At 44.8% G+C, this 9,801-nt stretch overlaps 1 pseudogene; it reads right to left on the reverse strand.

Annotated features, from left to right (window-relative positions):
• Positions 1 to 515: 515 nt before the first annotated feature.
• LOC123060599 (uncharacterized) lies at positions 516 to 9,801 on the reverse strand (annotated as a pseudogene).

Genomic DNA, 9,801 nt, shown 5'->3' on the forward strand with positions numbered 1-9,801 from the left:
AATAAATATTAGATAATTCACCGCGCATTGTTGCTGGAATTGGTTGCAATATGTTTGGATGGAATTTGGTTATATGAAACATGAGTATTAGGATTTCTAATCTAAAAAATGAAGATGGAAGTATATTATTTATTGGACTTGATTATTTGATAGTTGTATAATAGTTTTGGAATATTAACCGAATAATAAGTGTTTAATTTTCCTTGGATTTGCCCACACTGGTGTCTTCTTTCCACTTGCATGTGTTCTACAAAGTGTGAAATGAGCCGGTAACGCTCACTTGACAGCATAAGACAGACACTACCAGAAACAAAATTGTCTTCTCAGCAAAAAAAAAACTATTATATACTCCTTCCGTTTCAAAATAAGTGTCGTGGTTTTAGTTCAAATTTAAACTAAAACCACGATGAAACAGAGGGACTACAAACAACTTACATTTGACGGGATTTCAGGACAAAAAATATCATGAGCTCAGGGCCTGTTGTATTGAGAATGAACCTTGCAAATATAAAATGTAGGTAACATTTTCTGCCAATAACATCTATTTAGCTTCCAGACCAAGATTAACAATACAAAATATAAGAGTACATGTCTTAGGCAGGCTACACCAGCCATGGATTCAGGTTCAGCTGACAAAATAACTACTAACGAAGCAGCATTTGAAGTATCGCAACCGTTACAACAAAAAAGTGTAACAAACATTTTTCAAAAGGTTCCAACTAAATGAATAAAAACAGCACCGATGTTTTTCATGCAACTGCAACCAAGCAAAAGTTCCACAAAGGGTATCATGCTCCTTTGTTCTGAGGACCTGCAGCATTTGTGCTCCTACTACCGAATGAAACACAGGAGTACACAGGCGCAGAATAGCTGTCACCTGTGCTATCGTTTGGCACCAGTACATGCTTCGCCCCAGGAGTGAGCTGGGCCTGATCTCTTCTGCACATACCGACCACTAGGTGAAGCATTGGAATTGCAAAGAACAGCGCTCCCCACTATGTTATCTGTATTTCTGGCTGAAAGGGTTGCATCTCTTATGCTGTTGAAAGGTGTTTGAACTACCCGGTCTGGATGGTTGAATGTAAAACCACAGAATTAAGACGACAAACTGACGAGCTTGCTGGATGCACAACATGTTGCTGAGGCAAATTGGCATGGAAACCTAAAGATGCTGTACCATGTTGTCTGGTTGTAGGCAAAGGTGGTGCTGTGGGTGGTTCTATCCTAGGGATAGGATCAGAGTAATAACGGCACGACGGGGAATTCTGTTGGAATGCTCCACTGCCACGATTGGGAGGAGGTGAGCACCCCAATAGAAAAGGCCGATTGGTCCGCGAGTTTGAAAAATCAAAAAACCTGTTTTCATATGGCAACTGATCTCCAGAAAGTACATTAGCTGCTGGAACAGGGTGGCCGTAATCATGTGTAGTCCATGCCTGACTTGGGCTTGCATGATATGTTGAAGCATGAAGTATCCTGGTAGAATTTACTGTATCATTGGGAAAATTCTGAGCTTGTAAAGAGAGAAAAGGCCGTCCTTTTTGTGGCAAGAACACATTTGCGTTGAAATAGTCATTGGTGAAAGTACCTGTATGCTTCTGCGCAGTCTCGGAAATCGATTCAGCTCTGGTCGTGCAAACTGGAAGATCTTTACCCATCAAACGAACTGTCAGTCCTGTGCAAGGTCCATTCTCACGCGGAGTGTTCAACTCAGAACGAGATTTTAACTCCTTACTGTGCGACACATTAGATTCATGAGATGGCCAGGAAGAAAACTTGCCGCTTGTGGAAGACCAACTCTGGTGCTGCCGAAATGAATCCTGAAATGTATGATCTGGCAATGCACAAGGAGACATACTCATAATCATAGTATCTTTTACTGAAACATTACTGCAACCACGAGGAGTCTCTGCAAGTTCAGTTAAGCTCAATGGAGGACCAGCAGCATCTACATCAGAAACTTTTATCGTCTCACCATGCAATAATGTGCCTGCCGAACTTGAATTCGTTATTCTTTCCAAGTCAGCAGTAGATTGTTTGCTTTCTAGCCTGTGTGAATCAACAGGAAAAATCATCAGTTTTTCTCTGCCATCATGCAATTGGACATTTGAACTTAAAGTTTCCTCATGTGTATGCTCCAGATTTGGAACCTCTGCATATGATGAATCATACCTTTGGTCCAGTTCAGTAGATTCCGGTAACGCCATATTCAGATCAATGAGAGGAGCTGACATCTCTTTGTTACCAGCCTCAGGAGAATCCTCATGATCTGAATTCTTATTTGCTTCTTTCGTCTTAGTGAAAGCTTCCATGGGAATATGAGAAGTACCACTTTCTGCAGTTATGCTTTTGTCAGGAGAATCCTCATGATCTGAATTCTTATTTGCTTCTGACTTAGTGGAAGCTTCCATGGGCATATGAGAACTACCACTTTCTGCAGTTATGCATTTGTCTCCTTCGGTAGACGTGAATGATGATGATGATGACGAGGATGACGATGAAGAAGCCATAGCATCTGAAAACATCTTGCAGAGACTTTGTCGTTCTGGTAGCTCAAGTATAGCATCTGCTTCTGAGAATTTGACACGTCTCACTGATTTGCGGCAGAGTTCTATTACTTCCTGGCCTTCTGAATTGCCACGTTTCTCCTTGACCATTTTCACTGATGTGTGCTTTGTGCACTTTAGAATGCCATGCCTAGGGATAAAATTTTCCAGATCTCATGGTTTCCCCACTTTGTCGGCTTTACTGTTGCCGATGTGCTTTTGTGTGTTAGCCTTCTTCTTATTTATATTATTGATCTTCCCATGCTTCCTTCTCTCAGATATCTTTTCTCTCTCTTCTCTGTGATGTTGTGAAGCCTCAGGTTTCTGTAATGAGTTAGTATCCAGTCCATCAAACAGGTTTGGATTTTCAAGTGCTTCCTGCAGAATTGAAGAGCATTATTTGAAACCATAAGATACATATAGCTGTGAGTACAAAAAATAAAGGAAAAACTGAACAGCACAAATCAGATCTACCAGATAATTACCAATTTCAAACAAATCATCAGGACAGTGGGATACCCTAGACGGGAAAGTTGCTGCATATATATAAATTTGTTATGTTCACTAATTTTGGATCATTGAAATTTCCGCACAAGTGTGTTATACACAAATGGCATTGGTGTTGCAGGTATGCATATAGGTGATGAACCATGCGTTTACACTTCACACCCACTTGTTAATGCCAGTCATGTATATCATCACCAATGTTTAAGAGAAAAATAGTTTTAAGATCATACCAGCGTTACAGACCTACGTAGACATGATTATGTTCTATTGGTATATCATCACCAATATAGGTGCTGATGGATGCAGGGTGGCTCTAACACTTCCTATAGGAATAAATGCTCGATGCAAACATGGTTATGTTCTTTTGGAGAAGTGTCAAGCTACATGACCTGAACCACATACTGACATCTTAGGCACATCTCGCAGGTGCCACACTGGAAATGATGTGGCATTGATGTGTATGAGCTGTCCTAGACAAAATCTAGGAACAAATTGCTCAAATGTAGATACAATGGACACAATCCGCAACATGAAGCGGCACGCAAAATATGTGGGCGTTCAGACTTGATCCAGGACAACATGCACTAATTGATGCCATGTTAAACATGGTGTCTCAAGTGGACCCAAGATGCCAAATGTCATGTGGGTACCGGCATAGGCGGATAGCTACAACACCAACCGCTTCAGGAGTCCAGGCAGATCGAGATACGTATTATCTCTACTTATCCCTAGTTAGCATTAATTTGGTATGAGAGTTTGGAACTTTGGATGTGGAACGGTTCGCCCTGAAAAAGCCATCAACAGGTTTAAGCCAAAATATGTCACATCTACAGACGTTTGAGTACATGAGCATGTGAAGACGGTGGAGCCGCACCTCCCAAAGCAGGCTGGTCGCAGCACGAAGATGGTGTTCATCGGATGCGAGAGGACTTCTGGCACCAATGCATACCGCTTTTATGACCCACACGACTACTACCTCAGATCCAATCCTCACCCCTCGTGGCCATCAAGTACGTGACAACAGAACGCGAACGGCGAGGTAAAAGTAATAACCAGATGGAATGCAAAACTCTAGGTAGAATAATCCATCGCAGCACGAAGATGGTGTTCATCGGATGCAAGAGGACTTCCGGCACCAATGCATACCGCTTTTATGACCCACACGACTACTACCTCAGATCAAATCCTCACCCTCCTGACCATCAAGTACGTGATAGCAGAACGCAAACGGCGAGGTAAATTAATAACCAGGTGGAATGCAAAACTCTAGGTAGAATAATCCACTATTACGCACAGCTATTTACAGCCATTGTAGTTTATACGGCTTAAATCACATGACTAGGTAAAAATTGCACTATACTCAGGAACATATGTGTATTAACCACTTATACCACAAGATATAAAAGAAATAAAAATAATATTTGGATCAGACAGGAACCGGATGTTGGTTATGGCACATTCATATCCATATTTTGAGTAAAATACATATATAATTATTCTACAATCTAAATTTGAAGTTGGTTAAGAGTAACACTACCGTGACTTCATATTTCCATCCAATTTATTTCATTTTCTCTTCTCCAGATTGTACCCAAATTTGTAGAACGGTTTTTTTATATGGTTAGGCCAGTCCTTACATTAGAACATTCTATAGCGCTAGCTTAACAATGAAAAATCAAGTTAAACTACAAAACAATGCAATATATATTTCCAAGTCCTCCAGATGCATATGGAATGAGTATTTGTGTAATGAACCTATTTCTTGAACATTTTTTTAATCTATCGATGCTTCGATTGAGACTAAAAGTTCTCATGATTTTCAAGAAAAATAGTTGTGCACTCATTAAGCTGTGTAGTTGATTTTTTCGACAAAAAGGATCACATGGTTGTCACAATGGTGTGTGCTTGTCCTCAGTGCACCAATCAAAAACCATTGTTTTGGCAATTATCTTATATACCTAATGACATCTAATTGACAGAGCAACCAATTAATATTGTTTGTTAATGTAATAAACGAATATCCATGATCAATTCAGCCCTACAGTGTATTTTAAAAGGGCACAACAGATTTCGATGAAGTACACAATTTTTATTGAACGTCTATTAATAAAGATGCACGCAATTAATGAAATATATGTATGACAAAATATCTAAATCGTTCAGCTAAGAACGAAACTAAAAGTAACAATATTATGACCATGATCTCGATAAGAAAAGTTTCGCGTAATATACAAGGTACGAGGGAAGGGGAGCCTTGGCGCAGCGGTAAAGCTGTTGCCCTGTGACCATGAGGTCATGAATTCAGGTCCTGGAAACAACCTCTTGCAAAAATGCAGGGAAAGATTGCGTACAAAAGATCCAAAGTGGTCGGACCCTTCCCTAGACCCTACACAAGAGGGAGCTACATGCACAGGGCTGCCCTTTATACAAGGTACGTAGGAAATTCAAAATGCTATTTGCCAATGTGAAGAGAAAATATCTATGGGTAGATTCGCCACATCAGTACCCTAAAGATGTTATGTGGATCAACCCATCAAACGTGGAGTCTTATCCCTTAATTAGAGTCCTAATTGATTAAGCATCTTTGCTAGGAAAGAGTCTAGTCAGTTTAGAGATCGTATTAGAGTTTGAACAGATTTACCGGTTTCATGGTCAAGTCTTGTCTACTATATAAAGGGGGCGAGCCCTTTCAATAAATCAGAGAATAATATTGTTGTTTACTTTTATCTACTTTTCAGTAATTAGGGTTATGTCAGTCGTAGATTCTTCCAATTTGGTTGAGCTCGAGGCTCTGGAGCACATAAAGATCATCACGAAGCAAATTGGTGGCCTTCACACGCTAACGAGCAGAGGACTAGACGCTCCTTGCCGAGCTGGTGCAACACTTGAGCAACAGAAGCTAGCCCTGCCCCCACCACCAGATCCCACGACTACAGCAACCGTCCATGACGCTACCTCCGCATCCCAAGCCCTCCTCCCCAACGGCGGCGCGCCCCTGGTGCTTCCCCTTGCTAATAGCACCTTTGGTGTCCCACCCACCCCGTAGATTGCCCCCCCCCCCCTCCGCGCCCTCACTTTCCTGCCTTCCCACCATCTACTTCCACTTGCAACGACACCATGTGTCAACCGCTGCTAACATCAATCTAGGCCACTTGGCACACCCTATAGCCCAAATCATGCCCCAATTTTGATGCCCATCAGCAGCAGTCAACACAGATTTTCACCGACCGCCTCTACTGCCTTCAAGCATCCACCTGCCAACCGATTTCATATGCAATTATGCCTCCCCCCCCCCCCCCTCCGCGCCCTCACTTTCCTGCCTTCCCACCATCTACTTCCACTTGCAACGACACCATGTGTCAACCGCTGCTAACATCAATCTAGGCCACTTGGCACACCCTATAGCCCAAATCATGCCCCAATTTTGATGCCCATCAGCAGCAGTCAACACAGATTTTCACCGACCGCCTCTACTGCCTTCAAGCATCCACCTGCCAACCGATTTCATATGCAATTATGCCTCCCCCCCCCCCCCCCCCCCCCCACACACACACACAACCCATATATGGATCCACCCCTGCCCATCACCACCTTCCGCCCGTACCAAACAATGACCTCATATCAAGTTCTGGTTCAGGCGTGTTTCACTTCCACAAGCCTGTCAGGTTAGTGGCCGTATTAGAGTTTGAATAGATTTCCCGGCTTGTTGGTCAAGTCTTGTCTATGATATAAATTGTCATTTACTTCTAAAGGCATGTTACGCATCTGGCGGGTGATGTTTAGAAAAGGTCTGTCGCATGGTGAGCTTGGAAGCCCTCCAATTTTCTCCCCGTCAGCTTGTGCCCACAAGACTCGTGTTGCGCTCGATGCTTTGCAACACGAATCTTGTTGCTCACCCGCCGAACCGTTGTTTCTTTGAAACAAGACCTATGTTTCAGAAACATAATGAAAAAAGACCCCTGTTATTAGAAAAAAAATGCTATCGCCCCCTTTGCAACAAACGTAGTGTTCCGCTCGGTCCTATGCACCAAGAGGCTTGTTGTAATCACCCCAAACCGTTTTTTTTTCATTCTGAAACACAGCCTCCATTGCAGAAACAAAATCAAACACAGCTCCTATTGCAGAAAACAAAATCCCTTTCAATGCAGTCGGCAGCCGCCGGCTAGAGCAGCGCAAGGAGTGTTTGGGTGCATCGGGTGGGGATCTTGGTGTGCGGACATGGGGCGCTGGGCTACATGGGAGGTCGTGCAAACCAGGGAAGGTCGGCCGAGCTTGGCCTCCATGGCCATGGCGGCCGTAGCCAAAAGCTTGGACTTCGAGCAGGGCGACGTCTCCAGAGCAGAGATCAACTGGGGAAGAGGGGGGAACGAAGGAGGGCCTCGCCATGATCTCATAGGCGTGGACGAGGTGGCCGGAGACAGACGAAAGGTGATGAGACGGACGGAAGGCGGCATATTCAATGCCGGACGACGGTGAACAGAGGTGGAACAAGAAGATGAAGGAGTCAAGAACAAGACGGACGCTTCACCTGATCAGACCGCAACAAACCCATGTTGGGCTTCAGGTCTTTGCAACATAGTCCATGTTGCAAAACATGTTGAGTCAGCGTGTGGGAGCGAGTTGCATTGCGTGTCGTCGGATCAAACTCGGATCCAACGGCCGTGAGGCGGTCGAAACACGATCAGTCAGGTGAGCGAGTATCTACTTTTTAACAATTAGGGTTAAGTTGATAGTAGATTCTTCCAAAAGAGTATCCTATTAAATTTCTATCGTATTAGTCCAGTTTATAAGTTAATTACTGGAATATTAATAGTCCCTAAAACAGTACAGATATATGGATCATGACAAACATATGGTGATAGTCTGAGTCTGAGTGTCTGACTGCAACATGCATACTGGGAACCACCACCCTCTTCGAAACACTGCCTGTATGCATGCTTAACGGATGTATTGAGAATAGCTATCATGGGCATACGTACATCACGAATTATTGAACAATAAGACAGGTGATGTAGGCGAATAAAAGTAACAGATAAGTAATGATAAAGCCCGCTTATCAATGACGTAAATGCCTGCTCCATGTCCTCGTCCTATGATGAAGTCTCGTGTATGGGTCCGGACCCGGACCCGACTGAAATCTGAAGGAGCGACACCAACTAGGCACCTCTCAAAAAAAAAAAAAGACCTTGCATGGTGTGTCAAAAGGCAACACGACGCACCTTGCATGCACAGATAAGGTACATATGTTGCAGTACCAGCTAGCCGGTCTAGAGTGCACTACCACTAGTGGTTTGATTATTGGTGGCCATCAAATAATCTACCGGATTCTTATTGATTATATTGGTCCTAATTCACTGCATGAACAGCTCAACGTCACAGTTCGCCCAAGATTTGCACAAATCGAATGTCCCATTCCCCGACTTGGACTGATCTATTAAAGTGCACAAATTAAGCATGAAATAACAATATTTCCATATACAGGTAGTAAAGAAGTAGCAAATGTACAAGAAAGAAAACACACTAATCGTTCTAACGTTAGCGGTTAGCACAAGCCCCGTAAAGGTTTGGACAGTCCGAAAATTGCCGTGCACCTGGCAGCAATTATCGACTAGCCACACAATCTTCTAGACGAACTAGCTACGCCTGGTTTAGATTAGATTAGGAACTGGGATCGGCACATCTAACATAAACTATCCTGCGAGGTGATGCATCGGTCCGATATAGAACCAGTCACAGCTAATTGCCCCCACAATATGTATCCACAAATAGCAATCACATTAGCTGCTAATATATAGTACTAATAACATGGCAATGAGACAACAAAATCTAATTATATGCAGCCAGCAAGCATCTAACCATCCTCATACTGTCCAGCAAGTGAATCAAGAGATGAACCAATCATCCCATCAATTTTTAGGAGATATATAAAAGTACAAATACGTGGGAATAATAGCAGACGTGATATCATTGCACTGGGCAGACAGGGAAGACTTGCCACTGCAAAAAAAAGACAGGGAAGACTTGGGTTGGGTTGGGCTGGGTTGGGCCGGACCACGTACCTTTCTTGCAGCGAAATTCCCCTCGGGCTCTCGGCCTCGGCTGCTCTCCGGCGCGGCATCCACTGCCGCCGTCTCCTCCTTCTGCCCCTCCTCTTCTTGCAGCTTTCTCTTTCGTTTCTTCTCCTCCTTGGCCCGCCTCGCGATCGCGCACAGCGCCTCGTCGCCGTCCACCTCCGTTTGCTCTTTGCACCCGGTATCACCGGCCGGGGGCACGGGCAAGGGGGGCGCCGCGGCGAAGAGGTCGGAGATGGACCGCTTCTTCGGCGGCCTCGCCTTCCCTGGCGCCCTCCTCGCGGACGCCGCCGCAGCTGCGGCAGCCACGGTGGAGGCCAGCTCATCCGCCCACCACCGGCACCTCGGCGCCCCGAGAGGCGGCAGATCCTCGATTCCCAAGAGACGCCGCCCCTCCGCCGCTGGCTTGCCCCTCACGCTCGCCGCGTACTCCCTTGGGACAGTTCACAGACCGAGATCAGGAAAGGATAAACGCAAACACGACCACCATATATAACACCGACGAGACGGCGCGGCGCCTCCACACGAACCTGATGGAGAACGCGGCGGCGGCGGCCATCGACCCGTCGTCGACGCGCTCCCGCGGAGCAAATCTGCCGATTTCGCGACGGGTCGGTGATTTGGGAGAGAGGAGGAGGAGGAGGAGTAGACTGGAAGGGAGGAGGAGGAAAGGGGAA

Source organism: Triticum aestivum, chromosome 3A, assembly GCF_018294505.1.
Source record: "Triticum aestivum cultivar Chinese Spring chromosome 3A, IWGSC CS RefSeq v2.1, whole genome shotgun sequence".
Classification (NCBI taxonomy): domain Eukaryota; kingdom Viridiplantae; phylum Streptophyta; class Magnoliopsida; order Poales; family Poaceae; genus Triticum; species Triticum aestivum.